We start from the raw sequence: 12,471 nt of genomic DNA, 5'->3' as shown, positions 1-12,471 counted from the left end.
GTCGCTAATACTAATGTTTCATATTTCAGGATCAAAAGCCTTATGTCTAGTTTCTAAGGGTACATACATTATAACTGTCTTTTAACAAAAAAAAAAATCTTTCAGTAGTGTAAGCTAAAGAAAAAACCTACACTTAACATGTGCTAAAAGCAGGGTATGTACTGTCTCAAACCCTGATCAGTATTATTCAATGATTAACTTATTGATTATAACTTATTCTTAACAGATCAAGTGCCAGTTCTCTTCTCACACATATACGCTAGTCCTTTTCCACAGGTGCTTATTATCAGTATTAAAAGTTGTGGTGTGGAATGAATGAATTCATTTATGATTCAATTTTCTAGAGACCTGCTAGAGTGATCAATTTCACTGAGACTTGGAGAGTCAGGAAAGCAAAATTGTCTAAGGTGTAATCAAAAAATTGAAGAGCAGAGTTCACAGAGTTTCATAAGTCTTCTCAGGATGTGAGCCTTTGCGGTACTGTGGCCATGAGATGGATCAGTGTACCTAGAAGAAGCTGTTGGGCTAGGATGTCACTCTGCCAGCACATGAACTGCCTTGTGCCTGAGGTCGGTATGAAATACTCCAGTTCCTTCTTGCTGGAGGTGCAAACCTCATGGTGCCCTGGCAGCCCATCCGACTACTTGTTCATCGAGCCGGTCAGGCAGGAAAGTACTTCTGTTCTGCTGCTCTGATACACGGGGTAGCTTTGGTCTGGAATATGCTAATTGGTAAACATGGACCTAAATGACTAAGAAAGTTCATTTTTCAAGAGCAGCTTAGCCAAAATGGGAGGTATTTACATGACCTAGTTTTAGGTGCCTAAATTAAATGGCCATTTTAGGAGCTCTGTGTAGGTAGTGGAGAAACACTCTCAGGAGAGTGATTCAAAAAGGTACTCTAAGCTAGCTTTGAAATGATTTCCTCGGATGAACATCTGTCCTTCTGACTATCTAGGTACGCTCATTTCTCAATTTAAACATTAAAATTGTGATTATCGTGAGCACTGCTGTATTTGGAATAGATAAGGAAGGGTCTGCAAACATTAACGAGTGTCTGGTAGGGCAATTAGTGACCAATGGGGTGAGGCATCTAGCTGCGTTTGGTCTCAGTTTGAGCACTAAGGCCAAGTATTCTTGAAAGCATAAAGGCTTTCAGCTCTCTTATTGATTTTGTAACTAAATCAGTACTTAATGCAATTTCCAATTCTTTATTCAGAAATAAACTTTTTTTTTTAAATCTAAGTTCTTTAAACAGATTTAAGTATTACAGAATTGTTCTTCCTCGACAATTGTTTTTTTTTAATTTTCACCAGTGATTTTAGGAAAGCTTAGTTTTCCTGTTCTAAAACAATGCTGTGTGTTTTGTGTTCTCCATGTTTTGCAAATTGTAACCGGTATATTCTCTGGGTGACTGCGTTAGTGCCAAGAGCAACATGCTTGGGGACTGTTACTGAATTTAAGATTTAGGGAAATCAAGAACTTGTTTCTTTTAGATGTTAAATTCTTTTTTTCTTGCTTAAAGTCTTCCTTGTGTGATGAACACAATAGAATAAATTATTACTCAAGTTTTAGATGATCTTTTAGCATGAATTTCAATGTTTTAGCATAAATAAAAGGTGGTACTGAAAAAAAATCTAATACAAAGGGAAACATTTTGCTTCAAGTATTCTAAAACAGTGCTCTTCTCTCCTGTGGGAATGCAAACCTTTATATATTCTGCATTGGATATGGTCTTCTGTTCTAAGTTTGTGACTCAACTGTAATGTACACATAATTATTTTAAATGTTCTTAGCGTGAATACCTGTATATGCTCCTTTTTACCATGTCTAGCTGCTGCTTTTGTACCCTGATCACATGTCCATTCACATTTATAGGTTTTTACAAGTGAGAACTTACATCTCAGTTCCAAGATGATAAATTTATGGGAAAATCAAAGGAATGTTTTCAAACTCTGAAATATTTCTAATCAAACTTCCTAGGTTTGATGGGGAATGAAAGAGCTACTGTGTCTTGCCAAGAACATTGTGTAGACACTTAATTGTGAAATTCTCCTGTAGTTCTTCAGTGTCCTTTAACTGTAGTTATAATTAACTCTATAACTCTAAAACAGTTGTGGCTTTAAGAGTCCATAGGTTTGCAGGAAGCTTATTTTAGCAGAATGCTTGTTTAGGTTTGGCTCCTGTGTTTATTTAAGGATTTACCATGGTGATCTTTTCAGGATCTTCCCTTTGGTTGTTAGATTCTAGCTCCTTTCTTCTTTCTTGATGCCTGATGATACCATCTCCCTTGACATTCTACCAGTAATTAGTTGATAGATAACTACTCTGTATTCTCTGGAGTTTTACCCCTTCGATTTTTAAATTGGAGAGAAAACTTTGAGTGAAAACTAATCATTCCTTATTTTTTTTTTTTTTTCTTTTTCAGTGAGGTTTATGCCACAGTGTGTGTCAGTTACTCACTGAAATACGGCCCTGACATGGCAAACAGGTCTGGGCCTTACCTGGATTTGAGTAGCAGATCCCTACAGAACACTCAAATGATTTACTAAATGACTCAGTCTTTCCCTGAATCAGTGCTACATCAGCATCCTACCACTGAGTAATGGCTCATGCAGCAGAAGAGTTTGCTCATGGAAAGTATTACAGAACAATTCTTTTTATGGATGCTCTGTTCTGATGGAATAAGGCTCTCCAAAGTGAGGCCTTGCCATGCAGCTTTTATTTCTCATAGTGAGATTTTAACTGAAGCAATTGTTTGCAAGGTACCCTTGCAAGGGTTAGGTTCTAGCCCATCTGGGAGGGAGGTTTAGAAGCTTCCCTGTGGCTTTATCTCCCTGCCATCGTGTCCTCTTTCATCATAGGTACTGCATCAAGCCATGATTATGATGTTTTTTGAATCACCCAGAGATTTATTTGTATAAGTAGCAGTGTTCTGCCAGATATAGAACAGATATATATATTCTGCCAGAATATAGAACAGATTCTTAGATCTGTTTCCTCCTTCCTTGGCTCTGAAGTTCTAGTCAAGAATGTCTAATTTAATAAATTCTGTGCATTGTGCATGGCTATTAAGATATTTTTTACTATGACAGGAGCTGCTTGTAACTAAGGCTGTGTAAGTATTTACATTCTAAGCTCTAGTTCTTTGAGGCACCTATGGAAGAGAAAACTTCAAGTTTCGTTTGAAAAGTGTAAAGTGATTAAATGGAAATGAAAGGTTAATTTATCAAAAGCCAAGCACTCTGGCTCTAAGCCTCAACCATTCCAGTCAGCAAAACAAAATCGCATCACGATTAAATGATCACAAATTATATTTCATTCAATGCAATAGATCTTGTGATATTATATATGCAAGTTAGTTTCAGGATGTTTTCTCAGAAATAGACCAATCTGTGCGACTAAAGGTTTGAAAAATGAATGATACAATACTGAGAAGTGCAACCAGTTATTTAAAGGCTATCTAAACAAATATGTATCAGGGGACAAAAGATGTGTGCAATCTCACTTTTGGCATTGCCTGACTCTTCTGTTCTTACCCATGCAAATTCTCTCTTTTCTTGACTTGTTCTTTTTTCTAATTAGGGTGTAAATACAATTATTTCCTCTATGCATACATCATCTTACTCCATTAATTTTTGTTCTGTTTTGTTTTTTCCTTCAATCTCCCTTAATTATTTAAGAATGCAATTTGTGAGAAAGCTCCTTGGAATGTTTGATGCAAATAATCAAAGCAATAAGTATTTATTGAAGATTTTCTGGCCACATATTTCGCATGAGTTAAAGAATCTTAGAACTATGAAAGATGAAGGGATATTTATATATCCCTTATCCATGTGTTATCCATATAAAGATAACAGCAAGAGAAAATATTGTACAAATATTTGCTGTAAATCTGCAAGTATACCAAATCTTTCAAATTCCTTTGAGCCCATTAGCAGTTTTGTAACAGCTCGCGGGTTTCATTGTGTCTATCAGATCACATCCAACTAGATTTTCTAACAGGTTGAGCACAGCAACTTTCATTCTTTGTACCAGAAAAAGGGAGCTGCAAGAATTTGCATAGCATTTCTGAAAAAAATATGTTCGCTATTTACTGATGGCCACCTCTTTTTTGGCAAAAGAAATTTTATTGTATGTCAGGGTAACTGAAAATGCAATAATCAAATAATGGTGGGTATTTGGCTGAAACATTAGACTCTCAATTACAAGTACTTAATCGTATTACCTAACAGAGGATTCTGCACATTACTGTGTTACTCGTATTTTAAAATACCTGACATGAAATCTGTTGTTTAGGATTCTTTTAGTATTTTGGCTTAATATTAGTTATTTGCAGAGTGTTGCTTAGATGTTAAATAATTCTTTTCATTCTTGCTGAAGAATTCCTTGTTGCTGCAGGTAAAATACATACATACGTACATATGTGTGTGTGAGTGTGTATATATATATATATATATATATATGAGATGTACTGTCCTGAAATCTGAAATAGAGTGCACCTATATTCAAGTTTATGTTTAGTGAAGTGATAAAGAGGCAAAGATAGGGACAAAAACTTTCATATCTGAATAGGGTGGCCACAACTACTACTTACAAATTGGATTATGCTTGTTTTGTTTTGTTTCTACAAAAATAGGCAGTCAATTACTTTGTTTTGCATATGTGCTGGAAGGCGGGTTACTCATGGAAGTGGAAAGAATGTTTTCAGAAGGATATTGGCATCCCTCTGTTTTTCTTAGAAAATGTCAGCACTTAGTGTTACATCCAATTTTGTCTGACTGGACTGAGGGGGTAAAAAGCTTGATAAGCCATTTTAAAGGTAGATTGAGTATTTGACTTGCACATTTTGGTGTTCATGTCTTTCTTTTACTAAGCCCATATACTGCCTAACTCAACTGGGACTTGTAAACAAACTTGTAAATGATACGGGTGTGTAACTAAGGGATGCAAATTTAACACATGGCCCCGTGTAATCCAAGTTGCTCTAACAGCCTGTATGAATCCACTCCAACTACCCTGTAGACCTCACTAGTTTTAAACATTATTTCTCTTCTAGAAGAGAAAGCTCTTCTACAGGTCCTCACCAGGGGTATATTTTACTACTCTGTAAACTAGTGTTATTCATTTCACAACAAAAAAGAGAGAAAATGAGATCCACTGTCTCATACTGCGTCTCAGCCAACTAGCTGCAATCTGTTAAACTGCTGCAAGTTGTGTTTGATCATAACCACTTTAAAATGTTTTTGTTTGGAGTGGACCAAATTGCTCTAAGTGAAAGTACTCTTCAGATGTTTCTCTGCTATTCCTACACCTTCTTCCCCCAAAGTTATTATGAACACCTGCATTGCTATCTATATAGTATTATGTTGTTAGAGTAAAATATATGAATATTTACCTTTTAATATATATCTATTGAACAAGATCATCTTTTTCTAAATGAAAACAATTTGATGAAGGTGTCTCAAGTATATCTAGTTCTTTTGTGTAATTCCCAAGCTATTTATTCACACTTCCTTTTAAACAAATCCTTTTAATTTTTAGTGCTGTTAGTAATTATCTTTCCTCTTTTAAATATTGTGTTGAGCTGGCATTTAAAATGCTTGTTATGATCTCTGGTTCTTAAATTGTTTTGCAGAACTGACTTACATAGCCTATGTTCTTTGAAAGAGAAAAAAAGAAGGAAGAGAAGGATGATTCTCTTAAATGAGTACTTGTTATATAGTCTGTCACAGAGACCTGCCCGCTGGCCTACAGCGAAGAGCTAAGACCAAAGCAAAATGATGTAACTGCAGGATTAGTGGGCAGCTGCAGTAACATCAGTGTGGAAATATGTCTTACGATGGATCTAGAAACAGAGCTTTCTAAATTAGATGAGACATTTGACTGTAAACTGTACACTGCTCAGTGACGTTGTATGAGTGGTTTTAAAACGTTTTGAAGGAGAAATAGACCTGGCTGGAAGAATGGGTGAATTACACCTTTGGATAATAGAACTCATTCGTAGAATTCAACCTAGAACAGTTTATCAGCCACCAAAATCATGAGCATTATGTTGTTACATAAATTGAATTTAGATTGCCATCCGTTTCCTTTCAGATAACTGTCTGCATCTGAAAGATGCCTCTTCTTTATGACACGAGGCCAGTCAGGAGCTAACTTGACAGCATGTGTATGTGGACGTGTTCAGATGGTGTCAGGTTAGCTTAACCTATGAAGCTATGTGAATTAAGGGCCTTGCAGGGGAACAGGTCTCTTCCTGCTAAGGCAATTGTATACTTACGTGTTTAAAAGGCTGTGGATTAACAATGGTTTTATGTCTCACCTTTGTCCAGTTCGGGAAAGTAGAACAAACGTGCAGCTGCACCCACCTCAACATGTGGACAGCCCCACAGGTAAAAAAATCTTCTGGCAGGGGTGGAACATACTAGTGCTGTAAGGAGAGTCATTTTGTGGGCCTACAGATGATTTGCTGTACAGAACTTAGAATATTTTGTCAGATGTTATATGCACAAAAGATAACATTATAGATATGTCTGTGCTCTTTAGAATCAGATATCTGTTGCTATGAGTTGACTTACCAGAGCAGAGTTCGGTCTAAATAGATAACTGGATTTTCGTACTGTAAAGTTATTCTCAACAGTATTATGTCCTCAAGCCTGTTTGTTGTTCTGGAATTATTCTGCTGAATTGATAAAGGAATCTGGTTGCTGCAGCATCTTTGTCTGGAACAACTTCTGGGTAGTGCTTCAAAAGTCAAAAAGACAAAAAAAAAAAAAAAAAAGTGCCAGTCTTGCCTCAGGCCTTGAAGTAAAAAAGACTGTTGGGGCTTCTAAGTACTTCCTTTTTTTTTTTTTTATGACCCGTTCTCTTTTCCCCTTGTTTCCAGGAACACGCAAGCTTGTTAATACTACCACTCTTTGAATGAGAAGAAACTTAAGCACTGGTCTTCATTTTACCTGTAAAGTTGTTCCTGAGTCTTGTCTGGTCTTTCTCTGCAGCATTTCCTAAGTCCATGTGTATGAATTCCATGAGCCGTATTAGCTCTTCTACCTATATGTAACAAGTAACTATATGAACTGAGAGATTATGCAGCTTTTCCTGCAGTACCTGAAAGACTATTTGTATCACACATAAGTGTTGCATTTTTATCCTTGAATAGTAAGCCCAGATCCGACCTGAAATGTTGTTCCTCTCCTGATCTGTCCTTCTGTGTGAAAATACCTATTTCAAATTAATGGCTGCTCTGTTCAAGAATTAGTTGGTTTGACATACCTTGTGGGTTGAAATGCATCTGCTACTGACATCCAGACATGTAATGCATTATTGACATGGTGTGCACAAACTTAACTCATTTGTCATTGTTTGGCTATGTTATCCTAGCTCTAGTGATAAATAGGGGGCCTAACCTTAGCGATAGGTGAGTTAGCATGGCAATTAATTTAGTACTTCCTACACAGTTCTTCTGTATGGGACATGAAATTACAAAAGTCTGTTTTGCATTCAATAAAAATATATCAAAGCAATTCCTTGTTCTTTGGTTATGGAAATGCAGTAGTGTTTCTGAGGCTGTGCTCTATATCTACAGGTTCTGTTGATTCCAAGATTAACAGTACCTTCAGCTGTTGAGGTGTGGCTTTTCCTTAACTCTGGTCCCTGGAGATAAACTTCATGTCAAATATCAATAACAGGGATGGCAACGGACCTCAATTATGTATAGTAATATGAATCCTACATAGTCTATTGTCATTTAGGATTTTATGCTGGCACAGTGTAAGGAGACAGGACAGTAAAGGAAATAGCATTGAGTAGTAATCATTTGGAACCATTCTACTTCCCTAGCTGAAGCAGAGCTGAGCTGCCAACATGTATCTGACGCTGTGTCCTTTTTATCAGTTATTTGTAGCTTCAGGGTTGCTAACTGTGAAATACAGACAATAACTTTTCATTCACAGAGATATGATGTGGTTTAATTACAATGAATGTTTAAAAACAACTTGAGGATGAAAAGTGGTGTGTAACTGCTATTACCCTTGATGAAGACACAGTAACAAGATGATTAGTCTTTCAGATGTCTCTAGTTATTCCCTGAATTCCAAATTAATTTCTGTCCTTAAGAGTTATTGACACAATCAGATTTCTTCCTAATTGGTTTAGATGACCAATTGGATGCATTTCAATAAAACTGACAGTGAAGGTAAATGTGTTTTCTGGCTAGATGTTGCTTTATATGCAACAATTGCATATGAATTGGCTACAAGTCAGAGAGCTAAGCACCACAGTAACATCAAAAAAAAAAAGTATTGTGATTTTTCCAGATACTTTTCAAAAGTGCACGTATACTTGTCCCTCTTGAAGTCACACTTTACCCAAGTAAGAATGAATAACTTTTGTCTGACAGTCTTGTCTTATTGACTGCATGCCATTCATAACTGGTACCTTTTGTAATTGTATCTTTATTTACAAATTATTTTTAATGTTTTGAAAGTTGTAAAATGGAGACACTGTGGAGCCTAGGATTCCATGCTAACTTGATTCTTGCTTCCTCTTGTGATAAAGGTTTGGAAACTGTTGAAAGGGCAGAAGATTGTGGCATAAATGACAATGTATCCAAGATTTTCAGGCTTTTCCTCTTCACCTAGAAAGGCCAAACCAGTAATGAAAGCTGTAGAATACTGCTTAGCAATGTCATCCAGTTAAGCGCTCTGTTTTTTTTAAAAGAGGGAAAGGAAAAAAAAAAAAAAGGCAGCTGGTATTGAGGTCTGCAGTTCTCATGTGACAGAAACACCACGCTGAGCTGGAGTCTTCCCATACCATATAATCACATCAATACAAAGATATTCAGGGTAATATTCATTTCTGATGTAATTTCACTGACTTTTTAATCCGATTACACCAAGGATGAATTTGTCCCTCATGGTGTCTGCAAGCGTGCAAGCACACAAAGCACTGACAACAGTTGGAGGGGTCATGGCCCATTTGTGTATGCTAATGTCTGTGGCTGATGCACACATTCCATCCCTTTATCAGATGCTCGGTTCTTTGACCAAAATCAGAATAAAAACTTGCAGTTAACAATTTTTTATGCCAGATTTTTTTTTCCTGGATTTTTTTTGGTGATGATTTACTAGAGGATTGGTTCTCATTCTGCCTTTGTCTGTCTATCTTTTCTTTCTGTCCTTCCACAGAATTTCCTTTTATCTACCCTCTTACTTCCTCAGGCCTCATGTGACGTGCATGGTTTACCAAGCCAAGAAATGCTGTTGTCATAGACAAGTGTTTTCAGCTCTTCTGATGCTGAAGACATACCTCAGACTGTGCATGTCTCTGGCTACTCTGTGTATTTTTGTATTCTTGATTAAAAAATAAATAAATGAATGGACCCTATTGTTTAATAGAAACTTCAAGTTTATTATGGACTGTGAAATAGCACAGATATTGAGGGGAGAATATATAAGGAAATAATCTACAGAGATTGATCTTGATCAAGGTTTTTAGAGAGGGAGATTGTAGCAGGAAGAGAGGATCATTGTGTCCTTATGTCCTCACTTTCTTTGGATGATCATACAAATCCTTAGCTTTTCAAATTAAGGTCCTTCTCCCCCTTTCATTTCCTCCCACAAAATTAGGACTAGTTGAGGAGGTTGTTGTCTTGTCGGTTGCCTAAGGGGACGCATATAGTGTCAGCAGCTGAAGCTAAGTGCTGTCATCCCACCTCATCTTTAACAATGACGTTAATCTTGCAAAATCTCTTCATTTCTCTGCCATGTGCTGAGCAGTTTTTCATTTGAATTGAGGAATTGTGTGTTTCCTAGTTTCAGGTAGGAAATACCTTCCTTCCCTTAATAAAAAGGAGAGCTATGCTGTAATGCTTTGTTGTCACGTGCAGTAATTCCATCAGCAATTTTGTATTTGTGCCCCCTAATGAGGTTTAGGACCCTTACTAAATTTGTAGAGACCTTGCTTTGCTAAAACCCTGTGATCATTAAATATGCAAAGGAGAAAATGCTGTCCTGCTTTCAAATCACAAACAGTCCCTGCACATTGGCAGCACAATATGGTTGGTGTGCAGTGACTTTCAGTGTCCCCTGAAATAAGAGCACTTAAGATGCAGTCTGGCCACAAGTCTGCAGAGTTCAGTCATTAGCGCAATGAAGTAACCACACAGAAGTGGTGTCCTATATTTCTTGCCATCTGAACTTCTGAAAATGTTAATTCTTTTCTAGATCTTAAACCATTTTGCTTTTTGCAGTATACCACATTGTGTTCTCTTACAGATATTTATTCTCATCAACAAATCGTGTTGTGGTCTATTGTGGATGTGAAGTCGTAGAACCTTTTGTGCTAAGTGTATTTCAAGGAAAAGTCCCCCACCAGTATTACACATTTGATTTGCATGTTTTCTTACCTGATACCTAATCTAATTTCAGGTGGGATCAATTTATGGAGAATTCAAGCTCAGCCTGCCTTCCTGACAGTTCATCAGGATGGCCCATGGCAATCCACTTCCTTTGATGAAGTCAGGTCACCTTAATTGCTTTTACTGGATCATCTGTTGATAACATGTAACTCTGAAAAAAAGCTATTTGGAAATGTTTTGCAAATCAAGAGAGTGAATCCCTCAAGCCAAGGGATGCTCTGTTACCTTTTAAAGGTGTGCTTAGATGGCAATGGTTGGGAAATTGTTGTGTTGCTTTCATTCAGAGCGTCCCTTTAACTCAAGCCTTCAGCTATAGAAAAAAACATACAATTGTTCCCAAAATAAAGTAGGTTTTGATTCTGATACCATGGTCAGTAAGCCACAGGGGTTTGCTAGGCCAGGGTAAGTGCTTGGCAGCCGGTCCACAAAATCATGTCAGAGATTATTAATGTAATAGGCTTGATCTTTCACTGATGAGGACACATGGTGATTCCTGGTCAGGGAAGACTGAGGTTGGACTAGATGATCTTGGAGGTCTCTTCCAACCTAGACGATTCTGTGATTCAGTGGAAAAATTTGCGAGATAATAAATGCTGTCTGCTCAAAGGTTTGGGGAATGTGGAGTTAGTTTTCACTTTGACTGCATCACTCCAAGAAGGCCTTTTCCTTGCTCCTGTCACAGACTAGTCCATGAAATTACAAACACCAAGGCATAACATCACCTCTGTCGGTGTCATTCAGCATGTGGTTAGCCATGGCTTCTGCATATCTATCTGTTGCCAACTCTAAAGGCACACGATTAACGTAGCTGAAACTGATCTTGACAATTTAAAAATCATGGTGTGTGTTCCTTTTAACTGAAGTTCATAAGATATGAGTGGCTGGATCTCGTATTTCAGCTCCAGCGTTTGTTGTTATGATTATTGTCTGTGTTCTCTTTGACAGCTGAAGTCAGTGGAAGTTTTGCCAAAGTATAATGTGCAAAACTGGATTCTAGTTTGTATTCAGAGAGGGTTGTTTTGTTAGCAGGAATCGTGAAGAGTTTTGACAGGCTATTTTAGGACATTGAACAGAGTTTCAGAACACTTCAATGAAATTTGAACTGTTGCATTTTAGAGGTGGTCATTACCAGGACATGAGCAGGAAGATTGCACTGTCTCATGGGGTGCTTTCACTCATGTCAGGCTGTTCTCCAGAGCTGTGCAGGGCCTGTGGAGCCTGGCGGTAAGGGTGAAGTCAGGACTTTGTAAGTGTGTCTCTGTCAGAAAGCTGGAATGAGGTAGTTCAGATTTTTGCCATTCTTCCATTGGCCAAGTGACTTCTAAAGCTGCAGAAGCCCCATTTTTTCTATTGCAGAGATTATCAGAAACACTTGAATTTTTATTGTGTACTAATTAATGTCCTGTCCTTTCTGGCTGATCAAAGCAACTCTCAGTGTAGAGTTTACTGAGACTGTATAGTATTTTTTACAATGTATCTGTATGCCAGGAGTTTCAATGCTGTAATTGAAGCACATACCATTGTATTTTTCTAGGCATATTCTCAATTTCACCACTATTTTTTTTTTTTACTGCTTTTTTTAAATACTAGAAAATAAGTTGTGAAGTACTATGTCTGCCTTAGGGAAGGAACCTCGAATAGTGGTGCTCGGTAGGTACTGCAGATTCTTAAATGGTAGTAGAATGTATGAAAATAGTGCAGAATGTTTAAACGTTATTTCACTGGGGCAATAGCAGTATTATCTGATCTTGAATTACCTATAGAGGACAATGCAATATTAGCATCTTTTATAATACAAATTCTCTTGTTTCCAAAGTTGTCCAACTGAAACTCTCCCTTCACATGTACCCAACCGATAATAGAAAGAAAAATCCAAGTCTTCAACAATTGTTTCACTCTCTTTGTGTGTTGGTATAGCTATGCTGCATTTCTCTCTAGTTATGCTAATCTAATTCCCCATGTGGAAGCTTATCACAAAATAGGGGCCAAGTGTGCGGTACCTAGGATATGCTGATGTAGCTGTATATCTCAGTTTATTTTAACAGATGGAAT

General features: G+C 37.2%; 1 protein-coding gene across 23 annotated transcripts in view; it reads left to right on the top strand.

The window, feature by feature from the left end:
• Positions 1 to 12,471, top strand: part of FABP6 (fatty acid binding protein 6) — an 80,912-nt gene that overhangs the window by 5,514 nt on the left and 62,927 nt on the right. For 5 of the 23 annotated variants that reach the window (XM_083798143.1, XM_083798142.1, XM_083798136.1 and 2 more), the window contains exon 3: positions 6,335 to 6,394. The exons of 17 other annotated variants lie outside the window; for them this stretch is intronic. The gene's annotated coding sequence lies outside the window, so the exon portion shown is untranslated. Of the gene's footprint in view, positions 1 to 6,098; positions 6,200 to 6,334; positions 6,395 to 12,471 lie in introns of all 23 variants that reach the window. One more of the 23 variants, XM_083798134.1, reaches the window with a different exon arrangement.

Source organism: Anser anser, assembly GCF_964211835.1.
Source record: "Anser anser genome assembly, chromosome: 14".
Classification (NCBI taxonomy): Eukaryota; Metazoa; Chordata; class Aves; order Anseriformes; family Anatidae; genus Anser; species Anser anser.
The sequence above is the reverse complement of the archived record's forward strand: the minus strand, read 5'-3'. Positions and strand labels throughout refer to the sequence as shown.